The sequence below is a fragment of the Symphalangus syndactylus genome, chromosome 22 (assembly GCF_028878055.3).
Source record: "Symphalangus syndactylus isolate Jambi chromosome 22, NHGRI_mSymSyn1-v2.1_pri, whole genome shotgun sequence".
NCBI classification, from domain to species: Eukaryota; Metazoa; Chordata; class Mammalia; order Primates; family Hylobatidae; genus Symphalangus; species Symphalangus syndactylus.
In genome coordinates, this window is record NC_072444.2 from 68,973,517 (window position 1) to 68,998,045 (window position 24,529).

Sequence of the window (24,529 nt, forward strand, 5' to 3'; positions counted from 1 at the left end):
TTTAGCCCATCCCACTATTAGTATAAATCACTCTACTTAAGGAGAAAGAATCTCTTCAAATTTTCTACCATTTTAAGTTCAGTAATTTTCAATCATGGTCTCCTACCCACCAGGAATAGATGAGGAAAGTGTATATACACATGCGTTGGAAATTGCAGTGGGTGTTTACCCATTCCTTGTCAGTAGCTTGCGTTTTAAACATGAATTTGAGAGCCCTGCAGGTTTTGTGAGTGAGAGGTAAGCTCAGAGTCCCAGCCATGCAGAGTTCATGGTCCACTGGAGACTTCTGCTCTAATAAGGTAGTGTCCAATAAGTTCACAGACACCCTCTAGGTTCAACAAAGTGGTAGCCATTAATCCTTCAAATGATGGAAATTTCTAGAAAGTAACTGAAGGAACAATAAAAGGCAATTTTGAAAATTATACCAAGGGTTTCAAGACAGAATACAAGCAGTTTAACATTAATTTGCTTACTTGATCACATCGTAGATATCTACCATCTTGCTTTATTTCCTCTGACTTACTCAGAGGAAATGCTAAGGTGTATTAAATATATGCCCTGTATGTACTTAAAAGGTCTCTAAAAGGCTCTTGTAAAAATGACCTATTTCCCCAAGTGATGAAATGTGATATAAACCACTCTAAAGAATATCTCATTCATCTAACCTCAAAGAAAGCAATATCAATATTGGAAAAGAAAACTGCTTTCTGATTCTTCATCATCTTGTCCTTTTCCATGATTAATCTAAAGTACATATCATGATGTTTCTTACGGGTCTGGTTCACAAGTTATCTGCAAATTATCAGCCACTGTGGAGGCAGTACATGTAGATGCTGCTATAGATTCAAGACACTCAGTAGGCAGAAATGAACACTAAGCATGTGGGAGGCTGAAAAATAGAAAAGGGGAAAAAAAGATTATAGCTATAGTAGATTTCCACCCCTCTGACAGCTCAGTAAGAAGAGTGAAATGTATAGGTTTGAACTAGCATTTACGTGAGCATTTTTTCTACTGGCCAATGGGTGTGCCTGCAATTGGGGTGTTTTTCCAGGGAAAATAACTATGTCCTACCATCTCTGAAAACTATACTTAGTGGCTTTGATTCATGGAAATTTGTTCTGCTTGTTTTGTGGAGACAGACATATCCTGGCAGTTTCCCCACTTACTTCTATTGCAACTTTCGCAGCAAGATGAAAATGAGTTCTTCCCTATGGTCTTCTTGAAGCACAACCTAGAAGAAAGATGATTCTCATTAGATACAAGTAAATGGGGAGAAGCTGGTATTCAAATATATGATTCAAACCAAATGGCATATAGCACGTTAAAGAACAGTTCAAATACTTTGGCTGAGCTTGAGTTTTGTTTTAGAAAACTGCTTAAAACAAATAAGCATGAGGTTGAAAAAAGAAAAAGAAAAAAATAAAAAAACACTTAGCTGCTATGGTGGAATTTGCTAAAATATAAAGGGAATACACTATTTGCCCATTTCAGGAATAGTCAAAGAAAGCCACACGTGGTCACCTTGATACTACAGACGTTCACAAGCATGTAGGGTGAATACAGACATTTTTGCACCACTAGCAAAGGCTAATAAGGAGTGAGTACTTGGAAGCAGCAGTAATAGGGCCTCACTGTTGAAACTGCTAACTCAAACCAAGGACAGGGTTTCCTTTATAGGAGGCTGTGGTCAGGTGTTTGCCAGAAGATGGCAGAGAGTCAAATGTCTCCTATTGGTGCCTGAGTTTATGAACCTGTTAAAGCATTATCACAAGTACTACCAGAAACCTTAAATTATGAAACATTTAAACTGATTACGAATACCAGAATTAGGCTGGGTATGGTGGCTCATGCCTGTAATCCCAGCACTCTGGGAGGTCGAGGCAGGTGGATCACCTGAGGTCAGGAGTTCGAAACCAGATTGGCCAACACGGTGAAAGCCTGTCTCTACGAAAAATACAAAATTAGCCAGGCATGGTGACACAGTACTTGGGAGGCTGAAGCAGGAGAATTGCTTGAACCTGGGAGGCAGAGGTTGCAGTGAGGCGAGATGACACCATTGCACTCCAGCCTGAGCAACAAGAGCGAAACTCCATCTCAAAACAACAACAAAAGAATACCTGAATTAGGGATGTGGCACTTTAAAATGAAGAAACAACAAAAAACTTACTTTGGAAAACAAATACCAAACAGAAAACCCATGTCCTTTTTGCATGGCACAAGAATACTATTATATGACATTAAGAAAAGAGTAAATGGCCGCTCCATGCTTGCTCCCTAAAAGAGCATAAAAAATATTTCAGATAAATTTTAATCAATTTTTAAGTTTTTCTGCTTAAACAAGCTTCAGTTAAAGAAAAACTCACCTCTTCAGCACAATTTATTCCCCAATGACACCAGATGAATGAAAATCTACTATAGTATTTAGGCTTTTTGAAAGTTTAATTCATTATCAATACTATGATTTAATGATACATGGTTAAATGCTAAACATCAAATATGGCAATATAAGTCAAAGTGATAGCTGTGACATAGCAATTTCATACCACTTCAAATTCTATTCAAGATCACCAGAAGTCAAAATGATCTATTTAAGAATTGTCTACCTTTTCGAAAATGTATATTTATAATCGAAAAGGGATACAATGTGAAAATATCAACAGTATTTGATACAAAAATTTTGACCAAAATGAAAAATCACCATTAGCATTATCCCAATTAAAAACTAATAATGCATTGATAAGATCACAGAGAACAAAAGTAGCCTGAAACCAATGCTGTGAATATTTTTAAATTTTTATTAAAACTTTTTGTCACTGTACCTGCGATTATTTTAGATTTGACCCAATTTCTTTATTCCCTAAGCCATGATCATTTTCAAGGTGAACTACATTTTTGTCTACCTCCTTTAGCACTTAGAACTGCTGTCACAGTTGAAATGTTTTTAACAGTATAGATACTAAAAATCTGCAATATGCCATTGATTTACTGAAAAGTATATGCTAAATATTAAGTATATCATGTCAATTAAAAAATAAATTTTAGTCACACTGAAACCTATAATTAGCCTTCATATATGACGTCAATTTAGTTACCTATAATATTCAAATCATTTTCCAACCAAACACCCAGTAGTAATTTTAAATCAGAGGAATTGTTGTATTAATATATTCCATAGACACCTTTCTGTTATTAGTTAGTTGTAGGAAGGTATAGTTTCAGTGATGATGGTTTTAACAGTTTTGATCCCACACACATGAGAAATTGATTCCACAGGCTAATCCACATATGGCTTGATACCTTAAAACTTCAATCAATTGTTGAAAATATAGTTTTGATTTACCTATATGCAATATTTGGAAACTTAAGCTTGTTAAAGCAAAAAACAGTGGGCTTAAACACTAAATGGTTTAATTTGGGGAAAGTGAAACTTGAGCGGTATTTCTCAGTAGGTCATCAGAAGTTTACCTGGTATTTTCTTACTGACCCTTTCTCTCCCTTCCCTTCTGCACCTCCACCCACCAACACACCCAGGTTCTATTTAAAAAGCAACCAATAACCCAGCAGAGTAAAATAGGGCAGTGGTGAGAAAAGTTAGTATTACCTTCCAGCCCACTCACTTATTTTAATGATTCATCACGGAAACCCCAAGTTGTTAAAATATACCTGAAATCTCATTAAATAGTAAAAATAAGCATGAAAAGATCTCCGCTTTAAAACATGTCACCAGTGATTCCCCTAAAAGAATCTATTCAGAGTGTGAAGTAAAAATACATTTTGCTAAACAACTTTCCTCAAAGTAATGTACTACAGTCAATTATCATACGGGAAAAAAGAGACAAGATAAACATATTCTACAGAAAAGTTATTTTTTAAATTCTTCTATAAAAATCAGGCATAGCAAATGCATCTTAACGTCTAAAACCTGAATATAACCTCTGAAAACTGAAATATAATCTGGTATCAAATGCAAAGTAATAATTTTGCAGTCATAAAACCCTATGCACTGAAAATATTCTACATAAATGTAAACAAAGTTTGGCTAATAGAAATGAATCTGCTTCTGGAGCATTAGTCTGAACTGCAGATAACTAACACTTGATGGATACTGATCATTATTCCATTATTTGGTTAGGGGACATACAGTCTAACATTTATGTTGTAGTTGTGTACTACCATATGTACTTAAATAGCAACATTTCGTTTTAATTCTGGGTTCAAATTGACAAAGATGTGGTAAGCTAATAACGTATACCCCCCTCAATGCCATGGATATGCTAATTCCTTCAACTCTGATTTTTGTGTCTTGTTGTAGAGACTAAGAACTGAGAATTCATGCATCAAAACCAAGATTTGGTAGGAAAACTCATACGCTATACTTTCTGTGAGAAAATTTAAAGCTATTTTCAAATGTGCTTTTCCAATTATATGAGTTGCAATGATCTTTTAAATATATGCTCTTTGCAAAGTTAGCATCTTATATGTATTTGTGACAGTTTAATTTTCCCTAAAAAACATTTCTTTTTTTATTGGTTTGGAATTTAACTTCCGGCTTAAAAGTATCAGTCATGGCTGGGTGCACTGGCTCATGCCTGTAATCCTAGCACTTTGGGAGGCCGAGGTAGGAGGATTGCTTGAACCCAGGAGTTTGAGACCAGCCTGGGCTGTTGTGAGACTCCACCTCTACAAAAAATTTTAAAAATTAGCTGAGTGTGGTGGTGTGCGCCTATAATGCTAGCTTCTCCAGAGGCTAAGGCAAGAGAATCACTTGAGCCCAGGAGTATGAAGTTACAGTGAGCCATGACTGTGCTACTGTACTCCAGCCTGAGTGACAGAGCGAGGTCCTGCCTTTATTTAAAATATATGTGTGTATATATATATATATACACACATATATTAGTCACTTATTCCAGGACTTGAATTAATAAAGTGTCTTGGTTAAAACTCACAAGCATCAAACGCAAACTCAGCAAATAGTTACTGAGTATTTACCATGCACTAAGCACGTCATGTACTTGTTTTCAAATATGCACAATTTCCACAAATAACTAGATAAGTATATATTAAAAGTTCAATATATTATTGTGAGGTTATATTCCACATTATATAAAAAAATTACAAGATTTTTCTTTGTGTGAGAAGTCGAGTGGTTTAATTCCACTGACAAAATATTAACCCTCTTTCAATTTTTTAATGCTATTAATTCCATGAATAATTTTAAACTATAAAAGCAGCAATGAATTCATTCTACTGAATACTACAAATATTTTTAATTTGCCAACATTCATATATGTGGCAGCATGTTTTCCAATCAATAGAAAGTTTTACACCAGAAAATCATCTCACCACTCATTTAAAGTATCGCATTGCCCTTTTAACTAGGTCTCCATACTACCATACAATCTTGTTCCCACCACACCATTCTCCTTAAGCTAATCACAAACAATCTTTCCAAAATGGAAATGTGACCATAAAATGACATGCTCAAAAACCTTAAATCACCTAAGGGTAAAATCCAAGGCCCTACACATGGCAATTAAGACTCATTTCCTGGCCCCTTCCTTTCTCTTCACTACAGCCACATTTGGCCTTCTCCCAATTCAATCCCTTTTCCCCAACTTCCCCAGACTCTACTTGGTAGCAGTATCAAACATCCACACTCCCAGAGCTGTTTTAGACTCATAACTTCACACTTTTATCTCACCTCCATCAGCCTTCCCTCTCTGTTCTAGTAATGAACTTTTGTTAAAATTTCTGCTCATGAATCACCATTTCTATGAAGCCTTTCCCTGAACTCCTCCTAAACATGACTTCCTTTGTATAGTAGAATTATACTTGTTTCACTGTAGTCACATGTTCTGCTTCTGCATGGGGCTGTGAAAATCTGAAAACTGGGCGCTATGCTGTTATTTTCCTGAAAGTTGTCTCAGGACTTGATACACAGTAGACAAACAAGGTTTTTCTGGAGCTGAAGTGAAAATCAGGGGGACACAGGAAGTTGCTTTCTTCTGTCTTGAAAGTAACACTGGTTTCACTTAACACAGGTTCTGAGCAACAAGTGTCAGGCAGCACTGCACTTGATACTAATGATTTCCTATTATTCCTGAAGTCTAAACTAAATCAAGCAGCAAGTACATCTGGACACATTTTATTATGTTCTCTTTCAAATACTGATTCTTTTTTATTGTTGACAGAAGCAGAATTTATGGGAAATAATAAATTTTTTCATATAGATATGTGTTTATTTTAACCTACCAATACAAGAGAAGTAACACCGATTAAAGAGATGGGAGAAACAGAATAAGCAATTGAATTCTAGGCCAAAGTGAGTTTAATGGCCTAAGAGAGTATTTGTAAATTTCATAAATTTTGAAAATCACCTGCAGTTTCTTATTCTGTTTGATCTACTATCATCCTAGTTTAATTTGAGAAGTGGAAGTAGGATGAGAAGCCAATTCCCTCACCATCAATCTAGAGAGCCCATTCCACATTTAGTAATTAGGCTTTTATTTAACAGAGAAGAAAAAAAGGCATTTTTAAATACTTTCTGCCAGCTATTATTCTTTTTATAAAAGTTTGACAAGATGAATAATGTATTTCCTTCTCAAAGATGGCTTTTCTCCAGAAGTCTTCCACCTTCTTGAAATGGGCTGTAAACCAGCTCAGTGGGAGAAAACTGGGCTCCCTGACCCATTCGGATATGAATACCCAAGCAGAGAAGTCAAGGTGTGTTCAGAACAATAGGGGCAAGGAGTGCTGATACCATTGTTGAACCACTTTTCTTTTACAGAATACAAAATATAAAGAATATTGGCATCACAGAGTAAGTGACAGCAAGACTAAAATCCAGGTCTTCCAACTCCATATTCACATGGCATCCCATTATACTTCACTGCCGGCACAGGATACAATATAAGTAAAAGAAACCTCCATTTTCTAGTCTTTGAGTTTTAGGAAAAATGTTTAATAAGTATTAATATTTAATTATTAATTATTTAATTATTAATATTTACTCATTAATGTTTAATAATATTTAAATGACATATATAACAGTATATATTTATATGCTTGTGGAATATAAATGAAACTATAAATTAATATATTAATCACATACAATATTTAATAATGCCTCCTCACTTGTAAAACCAAGACATCAGTAATATAAGCAACTGAATATCATATAGTGAAATACTTAAATTTTTTTGTTAGAATCTCTTGTGATTCCTCCCAAAGTCCAGTATAATCATCACTCCTTTGAAGATATAACCCTTATTCTTTACCCCTCAGCACTGGACAGTCACCTTTTTGATAGAATAATAGGTCTTAAGAACTAGGACTGGAGGGGGAAAAAAAACAATACTGAAGATTCACATGCCAACAAAGGTTTGGAGTAGAAGGTGAAGAAGTCAGCCACGCAGCCGTATTCAGTCTAGCTCAAAAATTTACTACTGTTACCATCAAGCAAAGTCAAGGTTCTCTTGACAAAACAATCTGTAGTATTTCTGTGTACTTATCACATGTAGGATATATTTATACAAGTAATTATTTAATGTCAATATCTCCACTGGACATTAAGTTCCATGGAGACACTTGACTAGGTCTGTTTTGCTTACCATTGTTATCTCTAGCACTCAGCAAACAGAAAGTGTTCAATAAATGTGTGTTGAGTCAATGAACCGTAAAACTCTTTAGCAATGGCCGTGACAATTTCTTCCTAATCCATTCAAGAGTTGTACTATTATCAGACATAAAAAATTACTTCTTCCTATCACTCATTACTATTTACTCTCATAGGCAGAATTTTATGTACAGATTGTATTACCATGTAAATATAATAGTTGGCATCTGATTCTATTTAAAATTTCACCCCTCAATCTAAGGAAAATCGTCTGCCCTGCTGAGGGATTTAGAAACTATGTTCCATGCCATGGGAAAGCATCTTCCCCAACCTGACTGGAGTCTACAAGAATGTTTAATTCAAAAATAGTCATGCTTATGACCTGGAAGGAGTCCACTGGCTTAATCATTATACTGGCATTTTTTTATTGGACAGAAACATTATCTTGCTACCCTACACTGGCTTCTATGCCAACATTTAACTCAGACTGAGTTTGTGCAGGGTAATTATAAATATACACACCAAATGAGTTTAAAATAAGATGACTAACATATTCTTAACTATACTGGTTAAGAACACTCACTCAAACATGTTTTAATAACTTAATCCGTATTAACTACAAAAGTTATTAAGAAGTTTCCCTCTCCAAGTGGGAGACACATAATACATTTTCAGTTAATTCTGAAACAGATATAGCAGTGTTACTCTAACATACAAATATTCTCAACGTCCTATTTGAAGTACAACAACATGGGTGGCATTCCCTTGACGAGATGAAATAAATGTCACTGAGTATAAGGTACTGGATTTACTCACTTCTAATGAAAAACGAAAAGGCCATAATCTCACAATTCAATTTGATTTATCCATGAGGGAAAGTATCTTCAAAAAAAAAAAAAAAAAAAAAAAAAAAAAAACAAACAAACAGCAAAATCCTAGCATCTCAGGAGGTGAAAGAACATCAGGTAAACATTTGGGAGAAGAAAGAGGAATTTCCATAGGGGACTGAAGAGCTAGAAATAGATATCCTTAAACGTATCAATGTTAAGACACATTTGATGTTTTTAATATTCATTTTATATCAGTGAAAAATCACTTTGCAGTAACAGACCTTTTTTTAACTCTTCTTCTTCTTTTGAGATGGAGTTTCACTCTTGTTGCCCAGGCTGAAGTGCAATGGCACCATCTCGGCTCACTGTAACCTCCACCTCCCAGGTTCAAGCAATTCTCCTGCTTCACCCTCCCAAGTAGCTGGGATTGCAGGCGCGCACCACCATGCTTGGCTAATTTTTGTGTTTTTAGTAGAGACGGGATTTCACCATGTTGGCCAGGCTGGTCTCGAACTCCTGACCTCAGGTGATCCACCCATCTCGGCCTCCCAAAGTGCTGGGATTACAGGCATGAGCCACTGTGCCCAGCCTACAGTAACAGACTTTTTAAATGGTGTTAGGAAATGTGAGGTGAAGCCAGTATTAGAAACTGTCCTTTAACATCCAAATCAACAAAACCATGTTTTAAAGCTGTATCAGACCGGGCACAATGGCTCATGCCTGTAATCCCAGCACTTTGGGAGGCCAAGGTAGGTGGATTGCTTGAGTCCAGGAGTTTGAGACCAGCCTGGGCAACATAGCAAAACCCCGTCTCTACAAAAATACAAATCATTAGCTGGGTGTGGTGGCACATGCCTGTTGTCCCAGCTACTTGGAAGGCCGAGGTAGGAGGATCTCTTGAGCCTGGGAGGTGGAGGTTGCAGTGAGCTGAAATCACGCCACTGCACTCCAGCCTGGGTGACAGAGTGAGACCCTGTCTCAGAAAAAATAAAGTTAAAATAAAATAAAAGCTACATCAGTTAACATATTTATTGATACTGCTCTCATCTCCAACATTCTACATGAATACAGATATGTATTTGAAGTATTCAGTAAAAGTACATTTTCTTCTATTTATTTATTGAAGGAGTTCTTTTTCTAGTCACTATATATATTTTTAATAATCTTCTGATTTGCTAATAGTTTAAGACATGTGCTGACAGTTTACAAAGGCAACACCAGAAAAAACTGGACAGAGTCTAGATATCTTTAATGCTAAATTTTAAAAAGCTCAGAAACCCAGTTTAGACCAGGGCTGAATAAATCTGGGACTAATAGATGTGGTAATGAGAGCTGTATCACTATTTTTAAATATCACCAGAGGCATATTATTAGCTACCCACTATTATAAGAAAAAGAGTCAGTCTGTTAATAATAGATGGGGATTTTTTTTAATCCTGAAGATATTTAGGATTCAAACTGTTAAATAAAGAAAAGGTATACACAGACAACTGTGTATAATTTCTAGAAGGTCTACTATTGTCCAAAGTTTCTGCAGAGGAAGCACGGGCTTTCCCTTATCAACAGCTTGAAGTTTCCTGACTGGAACAAGCACTGTGACTTTTATCTATTTAGTGGCCTTGCCTATCTCTTTATCAACTGGTTTTTCAAGGAGACATTCCAATGATACAAATATTTTGTCTAATGAAGCAGAGACCCTATAGCCAGAGTATTCCTTACAAACTACCCAAAGGTGCACTCTGCATCCTCACCATCGCTTAAAGTAATTTCACACTTTGCAAACAATGTGTTCAAACAGAGTAAAGTTACTTAGGAGTTAGTTAATTCCCCCTTGCATCTCTCTCCAGCACATATACGCACCATATATGGGATCATTAGTCTCTCGACTGGATTAATCAGCATTCACAGTCAACAAACAGCCTGAATTATTTTAGAGAGAATTTGTAACTCAAACTACTTAAACTAGGCATATAATATTCTCTATTTTCTATAATAGTTGTTGAATTGATCTTGATAGAATTGAAGTATCCTATTATCCTCTTGCACTACCCTTGTTCAATGTACCCACCTTGTTTCCAAACTTCACTTGCAAGAATTAAATTTAAAATATCAGATAAACCACATCATATTTTTTGGAGTAAATGCCTGCTGGGGTACAATGTGTTACCTCACCCAGGAGTACTTGTATGTTACAAGAGAACAACAGGTGATAGTGAAATTTCAACCATCTGTATAGTAGATGCAAAGAATAGTTTGTGAATTAAAAAAGGACTGTTCTCATGTCTCCAAAATGTAGACTGAAAGCTGCTACCCAATCGACTAATACATATGGTTAGCTTTGCTTTAAAGTATTAGAAAATTCTATCACATTTCATCATAATACAAAAAGCTTGAAAACTATGCATATCTTTTGATTCAGCAATACCACTTTTAATGATTAACCCTGGAAGTTACCAAAAATCTTTACTGCAGTCTTTCCCCCCATTAAAAACAATTAAAATATCCTACAAAAAGGGACCTCTTATGATTAAATGATTAATAATCAAAAAATATAATGAATATATATTGGCATGGGAAACTGTTTACACTATTGCATGACTGCATGAAAGGAATATATAAAAACATATTATGAAATGAATATACCATAATATGAAAGAAAGAGTACATGCACACACATAAACATAAATGATCATTTGAGGTAGAACAGGGAATCATTTTGTTTTCCTCTTTGTGCTTCGTTTTATTCTTCAAGTTATCTTCACTGAATATGTTTCAACTTCAATTAAAAGAAGCTATAACATTTTTCTTAATTTTAGGGAAGGAGGCCAAATTGTTTGATATAACAAACTACTTCCCAATTACTGAAGGCTTCCTCCCTTCCAGGAGCTTGCAAGTGTTTTTCAAATTATTATAACTACTACTGCTATAAGGAAATTCATTTAAAAACTAATCAACAAGGGTTCAAACTAATAGTGCTATAGCGATTCAAAACAGTATCATTTGGTTTGCAAATACTGCTTAAGTAATATATGAACTAAAAGTAATCCTCAATCTTAAAATGTACTTGTTTATTAAATAACTGTAAACTGATCAAAGTCTCTACTTACATATAAGGAATCTGAGGCTGTACTTTGACAGTATGTTAGAAACTAAAATAATTATTTTGGTACTTATAGTTTTAAAATGGAACATGAAGAGGTAAAATATAAACTCAAAGTCTTTTTTTTTTTTTTTGAGACGGAGTCTTGCTCTGTCACCCAGGCTGGAGTGCAGTGGCGCAATCTCGGCTCACTGCAAGCTCCGCTTCCCGGGTTCATGCCATTCTCCTGCCTCAGCCTCCCGAGTAGCTGGGACTACAGGCGCCTGCCACCACGCCCGGCTAATTTTTTATATTTTTAGTAGAGACGGGGTTTCACCGTGTTAGCCAGGATGGTCTTGATCTTCTGACCTCGTGATCTGCCTGCCTCCGCCTCCCAAAGTGCTGGGATTACAGGTGTGAGCCACCGTGCCCAGCCTAAACTCAAAGTTTTAAACTTCAAGTAAAATGCCAAAATGTTACGCTTTGATAATTAGGTACGGGTCTTGAAATAAGGGGAAATATTTAATTAAGGTGAATGAAATTGAAAAGGACTTCTAGTTGCACACTTAATTTCTGAAGTGTCTTGTATCAAGAAAGCTGGAGGCTGGGCGCAGTGGCTCACACCTGTAATCCCAGCACTTTCAGAGGCTAAGGCAGGCGGATCACATGGTCAGGAGATCAAGACCATCTTGGCTAACAGGGTGAAACCCTGTCTCTACTAAAAATACAAAAAAATTAGCCGGGCGTGGTGGCAGGCACCTGTAGTCCCAGCTACTAGGGAGGCTGAGGCAGAATGGAGTGAACCCGGGAGGCAGAGCTTGCAGTGAGCTGAGATGGTGCCACTGCACTCCAGCCTAGGCGACAGAGCGAGACTCTGTCTCAAAAAAAAAAAAAAAAAAAGGAAAAGAAAAGAAAGCTGGAAAATGTTATTGTATAATCATCCATATGTATTGCACATGTTAAAAAACGGAGCGAGGACTGATTGGATAGTCAACTAAAAGAGATAGAGATTTGCATTTTAAAAGACTTCTCATAACCGCTCAGATTTGTCCTATATTTATATACACGCAATATGTGAATGGAAAATCAATAAATATTAACCAACGGCAACTCAGACTTAGTAGAGAAATATTTTTAAAGGGAATCTCCAAGCTCTAGTACTTTTTACAATCTAAACAACATGTTTCATTTTCAAGTAATATGAAATAACTCTGTTCCTGGAATTGTTTTCCAACACAACCATTTCATCACATTTCATTTTTTAAACCACCCATTCCAAAAAAACCTAACTTACAAATCTAGCAAGAAATCAAACTACTAAAAGTATACAAATAATTAAGAAGTTATTTCCAGAAAACAAAAAAAACTAATAAAATATGAAATATATAAATACAAAAACTAGACGCAATCTTATTTTATCTATTTAGATGGGTATGAAGACTATGCTTATCGACATATAACTTTCCATATTTTAAAATAAGCACAAACTTGATATGAAAAAGAAATCCTAATCTTAGGGAAGTGCCATGTGGCATTTTTTAACTTTACTACCACTTTGTTGACTCTCTGTCCCAGAGCAGATCACCTCCAACATTAGTACTCTGACCTTCTAGAAAACTGACAGATAAAGTTTATAGTGAGAAAAAATGAGCTTTTATGGGTTTCCAAAAGGGAATTCTTATGACACTAAAAGCCATATAATAATATTGATTTGATAACCAACTTTTTTACTGCCCAATTATAGACTTAAGATTTCTACAAAAATATCCAAGTGAAATTTGACATAAAATACAATAAAAAATAGTCTTGAGCTCATGACAATCTGGAATCTCTTTACAAACTTTAAATATACATAGAAAATGATTTTTAAAATCAGGTCTTCTTTAAAGTGTTGAGAATCTCAAGATTTACCTTTTACCTTGGGCCTGACCGACCCTCCTCCTGATACATTTGCCAAAAATCAATTCAGTTATAGCTTGTACCTTTCTGAGCAAATAATTTCCAGGCCTGTTTCTAATTTCCTTCCCTCCTAAAGGCAAATGTACAATGTACAGAAACAAGGATTATTTTCTTGGAAAACCATCTTCAAAAATCAATTAGAATACTCAAAATATTCTATTCTCACAAATGAAAATAAGTTGCTTACTGGAATGACAGTCTTCCATTTCACTGCCTTAAAAATTAAGCTGGCATGGATAATAAAAGTGTTTTCTGACTGGATATGCTTGGCATTCAAATGTTTTTAAAACAAATACTAATCCATAATTAGATCTCACAGGCACAATCTATAGAAAATAGAATTCTTTTTTATTTTCTGAGAGAAATATTAATGATTTGATATCATAAAAGTTATAACAACAATGCCATGGCTTGGATAAACTTATAAACAAACCTGTACATGAATGTTTTGTATCCTTTTCAGCCTAATCTCTACCATTCATTCATTCAACAAATACTTATTGTGCCTACTAAGTGCCTGCTCATCATTGTTCTGCATGCTTGGGGATAAATTAGGTAACAAAGCAAATGGGACTCTTATCACAAACAATTTCTTTCTAATTGGAGTAAAAAGACCAGCATCAAGTTAAATGTATGTCAGATGAGGGCACCTATAAAGAAAAATAACACATGTAACAGAGGATAGGAGCTACTGAGGGCTGGTGTGAGGAGGTTATCTTATACAGGGTTGTGAGAAAACACCTTGCTGATAATGAGATGACATCTAAACAGAAATCAGAAGAAGGGGCGAGGGGATTGGGGAGTATGTAGATCTGGATCTAAGCAACAGGCACAGCAAGACCCTGATAGGCATATGCTTGGTATGTGCAAAGAGTAGGAAGCTCTGTGCGACCACAAAACAAACAAATTTGCTTTATTCAACAAGCATTTATTAATTATTACATTCTAAAAATTAAAGTAACTGTTTTGTGATATTATCATGACCCAAATATAGTCTCAGGTCTCAGGCCTGGATATAACTTCAATACAGAATGATAAATATAGAACATTTGAGTAGGGTCTCAAAGACGGACCAATAGCAAGTTATACGAATAGTTCAGGAAGGTGAACCAAGAGCCCAGGAAATACAGAGTTGAGGAAATGTGGCAGACACCATTGGCTCACATAACTATTCAAATTCTCCTTTGGCTTCCTTCTAGAATTCAAGCTAAAATATTTGAAATATTTGATCTCCCAGGTGCAGCGAGTGGGAGCATGTTCCACAGTCCACCAAAATGGTATAGGTAAGAAGGAAGACTCAAAATTGGAAAGCACCTTCTATTGGGAGCTGGTACACTGCTGCACACCTCCAAGCAAATCAACAGGCCACAGGGCATCTGATCCACCCCAGGCCTCTGGTATCAGACCTTCTTTCGAAGCTCTGCTGCCTCCAGCCTCCCTTATCATCTTCAACATGAGCTATTCATCAGCCTTCTAACTCATCTCCCTACCTATAGCTACATTTAACGTCTTCCATTCTTCCTCTGAAATTTATAGATATCTTGATGCCACTTTTCCACTCAAAAACCTATACTTTTTCTATGAAATAAAGAAAATTATTTAACAAGAAATAAGACCCCTTACGATTTGGTTCCAAGCTCCATTCTAGCCTCAATTTCTGTCACTCCCACAGACACACTATTACTTTAAATACTAAAACCATTCTATTTTATCAAACACCCCATACACATTCCTACCTGCAAGTACTGCTCCTGTTGTTTCTCCTCTCTGAATCCTTTTGCCTTCATGACCTGTCAAATTCCTACATATAGTTCAAGACTCTATTCAAATTTCGTCTCATCTGTGAAGACTTAGTCAATTACTCACCCATATTCAGCTAGTCAGAAGTAATTACGCCTTCCTCTGTAGTGCCCTAAATTTTGCTTTTACCCCATTTACAGCAGTCACCACAATCCCTCTTATACTATAGTTAATACAGTATATGTGTGTGTGTGTTTGTCTCCCAAACAGATCTCAATTTCTTGGCAGCAAAGTTTAAGTACAATTCATGTTTGTAACTACTCATAACCCAGCAAAGTGCCTTGTACACAATATTCAGTTAATGTATTCTGAATTCTCATCAATAGGCTATAATTAAGTCACTATCTTATGAGGAATAAAACAAAAGAGGTATTCTGAATTTGAAAATTACAGTGTCATCACAAAATGAATTGTTCAGGTATTACTATGGTATTCAGATCTTCAAATAAATCCTAAATCATGGCCAATATCATTGAATAGAAAGATAAAGACAGTAAAAAATAAAGTGTGAGTGTTTATTGGACAGCACGAAATACAGAAGAATGGAGAAATGCAAAGCATAAAGCTACCCATGTTAGAAGCATTAACAAAGGATACTTACAATTTATTTAACAAACATTTACTAAGTGCATACTGTGAGCCAGATACTATACTGATCACTGAGAATAAAGGTAAAAATAATGAGGGAGGGCTGATATTTTACATGCACTTTTTAAAGTGCAAAGTGTTGACCTTTATTACTTCCAAAAGCATGACCAAAAGATCTGCTTCAGGGCCAAATAAAACTACCAATACCCAATTCTGAGTTCAAATCTAGGAAACTATTTTGCCTACACTGTAATTATGTAAGAACCCTTCTCCTAGTACTGCTTTTGAATATTAAAAGGGTTTCCTCTATTCTTAGTAACTATAAACTGCTCAGAAAATTTGAGTTCCAGACACTTGAATACATTCCCTGCTTTGAATTAAGTTCTATCCATGCACAGACTGTTTTAGTAATTAAGGTACAAACAACCCTGCCATCATCAATGAAAAGAGAGGAATTTATTAAAATAGGGTTATATAGGGGATGTCGTATGGGAGATAGTGTAGATAGTTGTTCATTTTGTCCTCTGAGGTTAAAATAACAGAAACTGAATGGAAATACAATAAAGAGAATTTAACTTAGACACTGGAGGAGTTGTAAGATACTGAGTCCTACCAAGTCTGAGCCATTCCTTCTGCAAATTTTAAATGAAGAGGTAGTCTGCATCCTTCTAAGAAGTCAAGAGCAAAACAAGCAGATGTAAAGATGACCTCTTTACATGAAATTCTGTCGTACATAACCATTTGCTTGTGTATTAAAAAGTATAAAGCTGTCCCTCTAAGAATTTAAAAACATATATACTCAAATGTCAACTAATGCAAAATCTGATTTAATATGTCTTTAGCCATATGACGCTTCCAAGGACGTGTAAATCAGCATCAGTAACATAAATTATCAAATGACCTCTTTGCCTTTTGAATAAATAAATTCCAACTGCCTATTTCTTTAAAAACTGAGATCTTAACATATGAGTACTACAAAATACCTTTGTTTAAACAACAGTCTATGCATAGAGTTACAAGCAATCATATTTCTTATTCACTCATGGAATATCCAGCCCCCAACAAACTTGGTACTAAACCATTTTGAGGAGTTTCCTTTTTTTCAAAACAACTTGGACATTATTACACTGATGTCCCCTTAGCAATAGCAAACAATTCTACAAAACTTAGTCCACAAACCCTCACAAATTAAAAATATTACAATATCCTTTAAATATATAAATGATTTATACCCATATTATTAAGAAATATATTTCTTAATATTCATTCATTCATTCAAGAAGGGATTATTGAGGTTCAACATGTAGGCACTGTGCTAAGTGTAAAGACACCAAGATGACCCAATTACAGTTCCTGTCCTCAGACATGGAAACATAACAATACCAACACATATGCACTAACTGTTCAAAAGACAACCAATAGCAAGTTACTATATAAACCAAGTATCCAGAGAGTTTCAAAAGTCCAAACAACTAACTGTACAAAAGAATTAAGGAAGTACAGCAGATAACTTTAGAATGGCTCATTCAACACTCATTCTAATTCCCATTCTCCTTGCCTTCCTCCAAAAGAGGCTAGAAAGCTAAAACGCTCATTATCTCACTCTAGGGGATAGAAAGCTAAAACATTTGTTATCTCATTCTAGAGGTGGTTATATGGGACGTACTTTTGACCAATGAGAATTAGACAGAAGTCCCTGTGAGTAAACATCCCTTTCTAAAGAAAGAGAGAAAGTATCCATGGGAAGAAAGTTTCTGAGCTCTCCCTTTGTTCTTCCTGCTTGAAAGTGAAATAAGAGGCAAACGTAACATGCTAAGGATGGTGGGGAAGTAAGACATTACCTGTATCCCTGATAGTATCAGTTACCTGTGAACTAACTGCCTTCTGATTCTTATGAGACAAATAAAACCCTAACTCATTTAAATCAACGTCAGTAAGATTTTCTACTACTTGGAGCCAGAGGCATTTTTACCGTTAAAACAGACATACTTGAGTTAAGACTCTTTATGGTTCCTCCTTTCTTAAGCTATAATCCAGTCCTTACTAGCTAGAAAAAAAAATAAAAGAATTTTGAATGTACACTTCTACAATTTTCTGTAATCTGAATTACTTCTATAAACATGGTCAAATTCCTCCATATAAATCCATTTGTTGCATAGTTATTACAAGATTTTTATTTTAAGTGGAACCTTCAATCCCTCAAATCTATTAAAATAACATTTTTCTATAGTATGGTATATATCATTCATATACATAATACACACATATAAGTAAATAGCTGAAGGATAGGAAGAAAGGAGAAAAGAAGGAGAATGGGGGGAGAGAAAAAGGGAGGGATCTAATTTGTGTGAAAGTGTAAACTATGCTTTTCAATTTTGTGGGCACCTTAGAAAGTGGCTTAAGAATAAATGACAGGCCGGGCGCAGTGGCTCACGCCTGTAATCCCAACACTTTGGGAGGCTGAGGCAGGCGGATCACCAGAGGTCAGGAGTTTGAGACGAGCCTGATCAACATGGAAAAACCCTGTCTCTACTAAAAATACAAAATTAGCCGGGCATGGTGGCATGTGCCTGTAATCCCAGCTACTCAGGAGGCTCAGGCAAGAGAATTGCTTGAACCTGGGAGGCGGAGGTTGTGGTGAGCCAAGATCGCGCCACTGCACTCCAGCTTTGGTGACAGAGCAAGACTCCGTCCCCAGAAAAAAAAAAAAAAAAAAAAAAAAAAAGAATAAATGAGAGATTACAAACAACAGTATTTTTTAAATAGGGAAGACTCCACACATACACTTGAAATCAATGATTCTGTTTTAGAAAACTTTTTGAATTTGAAAAGTGTATATCCCAACAAATACTTTGTGTCTAATTTACCACTAGCATTATTGTATTATTTAATATTCCAGCTATCGGCCGGGCCCGGTGGCTCATGCTTGTAATCCCAGCACTTTGGGAGGCCGAGGCAGGCGGATCACGAGGTCAGGAGATCGAGACCACGGTGAAACCCTGTCTCTACTAAAAATACAAAAAAATTAGCCAGGCGTGGTGGCGGGCGCCTGTAGTCCCAGCTACTCGGAGAGGCTGAGGCAGGAGAATGGCGTGAACCCGGGAGGCGGAGCTTGCAGTGAGCCGAGATTGCGCCACTGCACTCCAGCCTGGGCGACAGAGCAAGACTCCGTCTCAAAAAAAAAAAAAAAAAAAAAAAAAAAATTCCATCTATCTCTAGTCATCTCCCTAAGGTAATAATAACACAATAATCATTCTCTATGTATGTTTCTCTCGGACAAATTTTAAATGTGTACTACTCTTGGGATAATTTCTATTGTATAGTGCTGAAAAGATTCAGTAATTTCAATCACCATCAACTCCGTACACCACATATACTTGTTCCGCCTTTTTTGTTGAAATATATTTCACTGTGGCCATTCAAAGGAAAATTACACATTCCAATAACATTTGAGTTCCTCTCAGTTACCCTTTCAGTGGTTCAGGGTAATGATAGAGTAAAGAATCATGTTCTTCACAGGCTCTCCTTTTTATCCCCCAATTTGGTAGAATTTCAACTTCAAATCTCCTATGCCAAAAAGCAGTGGGTAATGTCTAATGCTCTTCTCAAACAGTGGCTTACTTTGGAGGGAAGGAGAGTGAGAATCAGGAGAAGTCACTCATTCCTGCTTCTAAAGGATCTTAGTATATGGGATAAGCAATCTCTTACTCCATTTTCCTAAAATAGAATTATAGAAACATATTAAGTTAGGGGTGGGGGGAAGAAAGGAAAACAAACAAGAATTAGAAACCTTTCAACTCTGGGTATAGGTAATTCCTCACAGAATGAAATTACTGAGATATCTAACCTAAATTCTCAAGAAGGTAAGTCAAAAAAATCTACATATTCATAAAACCTGTAGTTTATACATTCCTTACCATCAGTCACAGGTAGAGGCTTCCTCTGTAAAACAGAACAATGCTACATTCTTTTTCCTGAAAAAGAATGGGATAAATCAGCATAATAACTATAGTCACATAACACAAATGCTTTCATTTTAAAAGCAGTATTCAAAGACAATCTATGAAAATCCATGTGATATAAAAAAAATTCAGAGAATGACAAATCTCCCCTGTTTATAATATCATCTCAACTTCAATTTCATTTTCAGTTATCTCCTTTCAAAAATATATATCTGGGGTCCTTATATGATATGAAGTCCGTTTTCTCAGGCTCACTTTTATTTGGTTATCTTTTTAGGTGCACTAAAGATTGAGTTTACAATAAACTGAACAGACAGCGTACAAAAGGCTTTTAGAACTATACCATATGGTCCAGGGAAGGGAACAATCTGGACGATCCCCACTTCAATCTGCAAGCTTGTCCACCTCTATAACACATTATACCACTGTAATAAAATATTAAGATGAAAATGTAAAAGCTAAAATAGTCTATCTTTAGCATTACCAGGCAACCACACTTCCAAAAATGTACTGATAAACTTAATAAACATTTACTTTAATTTACATTCTGAGATTTTGGTATGCAACACCAGGCATACAAACCTAGGCCACCATTCAATAGAAACAATATTTCAGCAGGGCTATGTGTGGGTATTCAACTTATGCTTCAGAAATTTAGAAGGAAAAAAAAAAAAAAACACTTTTACAGGGGCATATTGGCAGAGGCTGATGTAACAGATGACACATTCTTGGAAATCAAATAAAAGCAATAGGGAAATACCCATTGTTGCCTGGTGAAGGCCTAATCACATGGGCACCGCTGGAACCAATGTAGATCATTCATTAATAAAATTGTATTGTAGTAGCCACTTTTTGATGCATTTCAATTGCTGCTTTAGCCAAATCCCTGAATTTCTTTGTTCAATGTTAGTAAGATTGTTTTAATGGGAAATATGAGAAGATTTAGGACAGGGGAAAAAAAACCTGTTCTCATGCTAAAAATGAAGCTAACTCAAAAAGCTAAATGTCACTTTACCTTGCAATCTACTTACACTATCAGCAGCTTAAAATATGCAGTGTAAACCTAAAAAAGAGGAACTCATATGGTATTATAGATAAAAAGTGAGCAGTGTGAGATGCCACAGAAAACATATGAAATACTTGTAAAAGTGTTCTACAGAATAATATGTCAGAGGGTGGGAGAAACTAAAACGTATAAAAAATTAAAAGGAAAAATCAAACAACTGAATTAACATGTACTCTTTCATGCAATACTATCTATTGAATTTTGACACTAAAGTATATACCATATGCTTAAGGGAAGATTACTCATTTTGACCACATAAACTTAAAAATCACTATTTGTTATTACATTACCAATATTTGATATCAAACAAGACATTCAAATCATCTCCCCAAGAGTCATGTTTGAAAGCTATATGGACATTCAAATGAAATGAAGTACTAGTTATAATTATAAACTTGGTACTTAATATAGTAAAATCCTAGTTAAAATAATCAACAGTATTTATTCAATTTTGCTGTTATCTCTTAATAAATTTGTTTCTCCGTGTTTTTACAAATATAATGATTAAGTTACTATATTATATTCCTAAAAAATATATAATGTCAAACTAAAAAGATATAATAGCTTTGCTATGTGTTCTGAATTAAAACTATACAATTTATTGTCTATAAATTCTATTCTCCAAAAATGAAAAACTCAACCGTATTTACCAAAAAACTGCTTAAACATTATGGCTCTTAAATATTTCTCCTATGCCTCTGTGGGTAGTTACAATAAATAAATAGAACAATTCACATTGTCCTAAATCACTGAAAGATATATTCTTACCACAGAAAAAAATAAAGGGCTTCACTGCAAATAAAAATTAAACCACTGCAGAAAGTGTATTTAAAGTCACTGAATAGTGGTTAATATGCAATAAACATTATTCACTATACACAGAATGAAAGAGGTTCGTGTGTGTGTGTGTGTGTGTGTGTGTGTGTGTGTGATCTTTACTCGCTAATGTTAACATTATCAGACCTTGGCACAGGGGATTCAAGACAGACAGTCATGAACTTAACTGGATCAAGTGAAAAAAGTTTCGCTGGCATGGCTTCGCAAAACTGTCAGAATTCAGAAGTTTAAAATGTTGACCTAAAGATTTAATTCATATAACTTAACAGGCATCCCACCCAGATTCATTTTAGTAGCTCTGCATAAAAAAAGCCACTTTGCAAGTTTAAAAAGATAGCATTGGGAGCAATGGGGAATTGCAGCATTTATTACATGTGCATTATGCATACAAAGCAATTTGAATATTTGTTTGTTTTGCTAAAGTAGTGAACCAATATGTTGCTGAGCCTGTTCTGAATGAGAGAAAATAACAGGTGAGTTTATTTAATGCATACTGCTGATACATCTCTGTTTTACAAATCCTTTTAATAATTTTAAAGTGTTTTCTAAATTAAAAATAAATCCCCAGAAAAGAAACAACTGTTAGATTGCACAATTTTATCTTAAAGTACCCATAATAGATATATTTCCCAGTATATATGGCATATAAAAATGTTTCACATTAATAATTCAGACATGAGCCACTGTTTACTTCCTTTTCAGTCACATTTGTTACACTGTTACAAAAATACATGAGTTTTTCTTCTCAAAGTAATTTTCTTTTTGCCAAAAATCATTGACAATTTTTAAAATAAAGATCAGTCAAAATAATATCAATCTCCTACAAAAACGTATTCTGACTATTAACTGTTATCTTGATTGCAAAACTAATTTTTAAAATAGATCACTATAAAAAATCTATTTAAAAATAGATCACTTGAAAGTAAATCATTTGTTTTGCTTAATACAACAGAAAACATATTTACATTGTGAGGAACATTCTACGAAATTTCATAGAATGCTTGCTCATAGTGAAAATCTAGTCTCCTGCTCAAATCGTCTCTATTTAAAACTCATTATGCCACATTTTCACACTCCTAATGGTAGGGCACTAACTATAATTTTGAGAGAATTGGTAAACTTAAAAACACTTCTGTGTTTTACCTTGCATTTTTTATTTCAAAGGAAAAATATTTTAAATGCACATCCTTTGTTTTAATAGAAGTTCACTTGCTTATCTACCAAGACTTATCAGACACTCTAAAAGTAAGTATTCAATTTGTAAAAGATATGAACTGACCCTGAATTTTAGACAAAAATAGAAAACAATGGCAGACATTTTGGTCTCAACAAGAGATATCTTGGCATAAAAATCCATATAATACAGGCAAATATTACTCAAAAGTTTCCATTCAAATAATAAATTCTGAAGCAGACAAGATTCCAACCAATCAAAAATACTGTGTCAACACGACCAAAGTCAGCAATAGTAGCAAAAATGCAACTGTAAAGAAAATATCTAAGAGAGTGGAAAAGGCAAATTTAGCACCAACTTCTGTAAGGAACAAAGCCACTTACTAAATGTGGAAGTTGTAAGGGGAATGATATTTCTATTTCAGAAAAAAATATTTCTTTTCACAATGGTGGTCTGTGTGAAGAAAGAAGAAGAGAAGAGGGGGAAATAATGGTGTAAGTGGGAAAGACTAAGGCTGCCTGCCTTCCTTCGGTGATGCTGTGAGGGTAGACCCTCTGCCTTACAAAAACCACTGCCAGAACCAAGCTACACAAAACATTTTGGCTGCAAGCCTATAACAGTGCCAGGCTGTTTTTCATTTTTGTGCTAGACTCCCTCAATTGAGACAGTGTGGGATTGTCACTTTGATGCACATAGAGAACAAAGAATAATATAGTTTGGGGGGGATTTTCTTGCCCCTTTAAAGTCAGGTTAGCATTTTGTTTTCTTTGACAGGTCTTGAAAAGACCCAAGAAACAAAGTTATGCCGAAGAATGCATTAACTGCCTAACAAAATTAATGTCAAGTACAATACTGTCAACAGTTTAAAAGCCATGTGAGAGATTAACATTTTTTAAAATACAGACTTAAAAAGGGTCCAAGTCATACAGTTACCTGTTTAAGAGGCCAGAGACCAAGAAATACATGATTCACAATCACATAATCTTATTTAAAAATCTGATGCCATGAAGGCAGACCATAAAATCCAGGCCAAAAAAAAGAAGTATTATAATTTTTAGGTCACTATTCAGAGACAACTGTGTCAGCTGCTATTCTGACCTTGATTTCTCCAAAATTAAATAATCTGATGAAAAGATTATAACATTAGAATCTGAATACTTTAAGCCTTCACAGAGAAAGAGGTGATAAGTGATCAAAAATGTTTAAAGAATTAAACCACAAATCATCGAAAAAGTTGCCACAGACACAAACAGGAAAACCGTCTCTTCGATCCTATTCAATTCTGTACTAGAAGTGAAGCTAACACAAATGAGAAAGCCGAGTGTGTGCTGCTGCAACCTTCAACTAAATATACTATCTGAATCTGGTGACTAAAAGACACCAATAAGCCATTAGCTCCTAGATGTATGACCTTTTTTCTTTCTAATGCACAAGATAAGTAAAGGGAGAGGTCCATTTTCTACAAACCAAATGAAAAGAAAGAATGAACTGTGTCAGCTCAGATCCCATGCTGGCATATTTTACACTAAGCTCAGCATCATCTAGAAGCAGTATGCTTCTCCCTGCCAATCAAGGGGGAAAAAAGTTGTGCAACTAATACAGTGTTGATAAATAGTACC

General features: G+C 35.3%; 1 protein-coding gene across 50 annotated transcripts in view; it reads right to left on the bottom strand.

The window, feature by feature from the left end:
• Nucleotides 1-24,529, bottom strand: part of GTDC1 (glycosyltransferase like domain containing 1) — a 452,114-nt gene that overhangs the window by 302,604 nt on the left and 124,981 nt on the right. For 25 of the 50 annotated variants that reach the window (XR_010118861.1, XR_010118863.1, XR_010118864.1 and 22 more), the window contains 2 exons: nucleotides 19,789-19,845; nucleotides 1,167-1,231 (listed from right to left, as the gene is read on the bottom strand). The gene's annotated coding sequence lies outside the window, so the exon portion shown is untranslated. Of the gene's footprint in view, nucleotides 1-665; nucleotides 890-1,166; nucleotides 1,232-19,492; nucleotides 19,604-19,788; nucleotides 19,846-24,529 lie in introns of those variants that run through there. The other 25 variants (XM_063631345.1, XM_063631331.1, XM_063631344.1 and 22 more) reach the window with 5 other exon arrangements.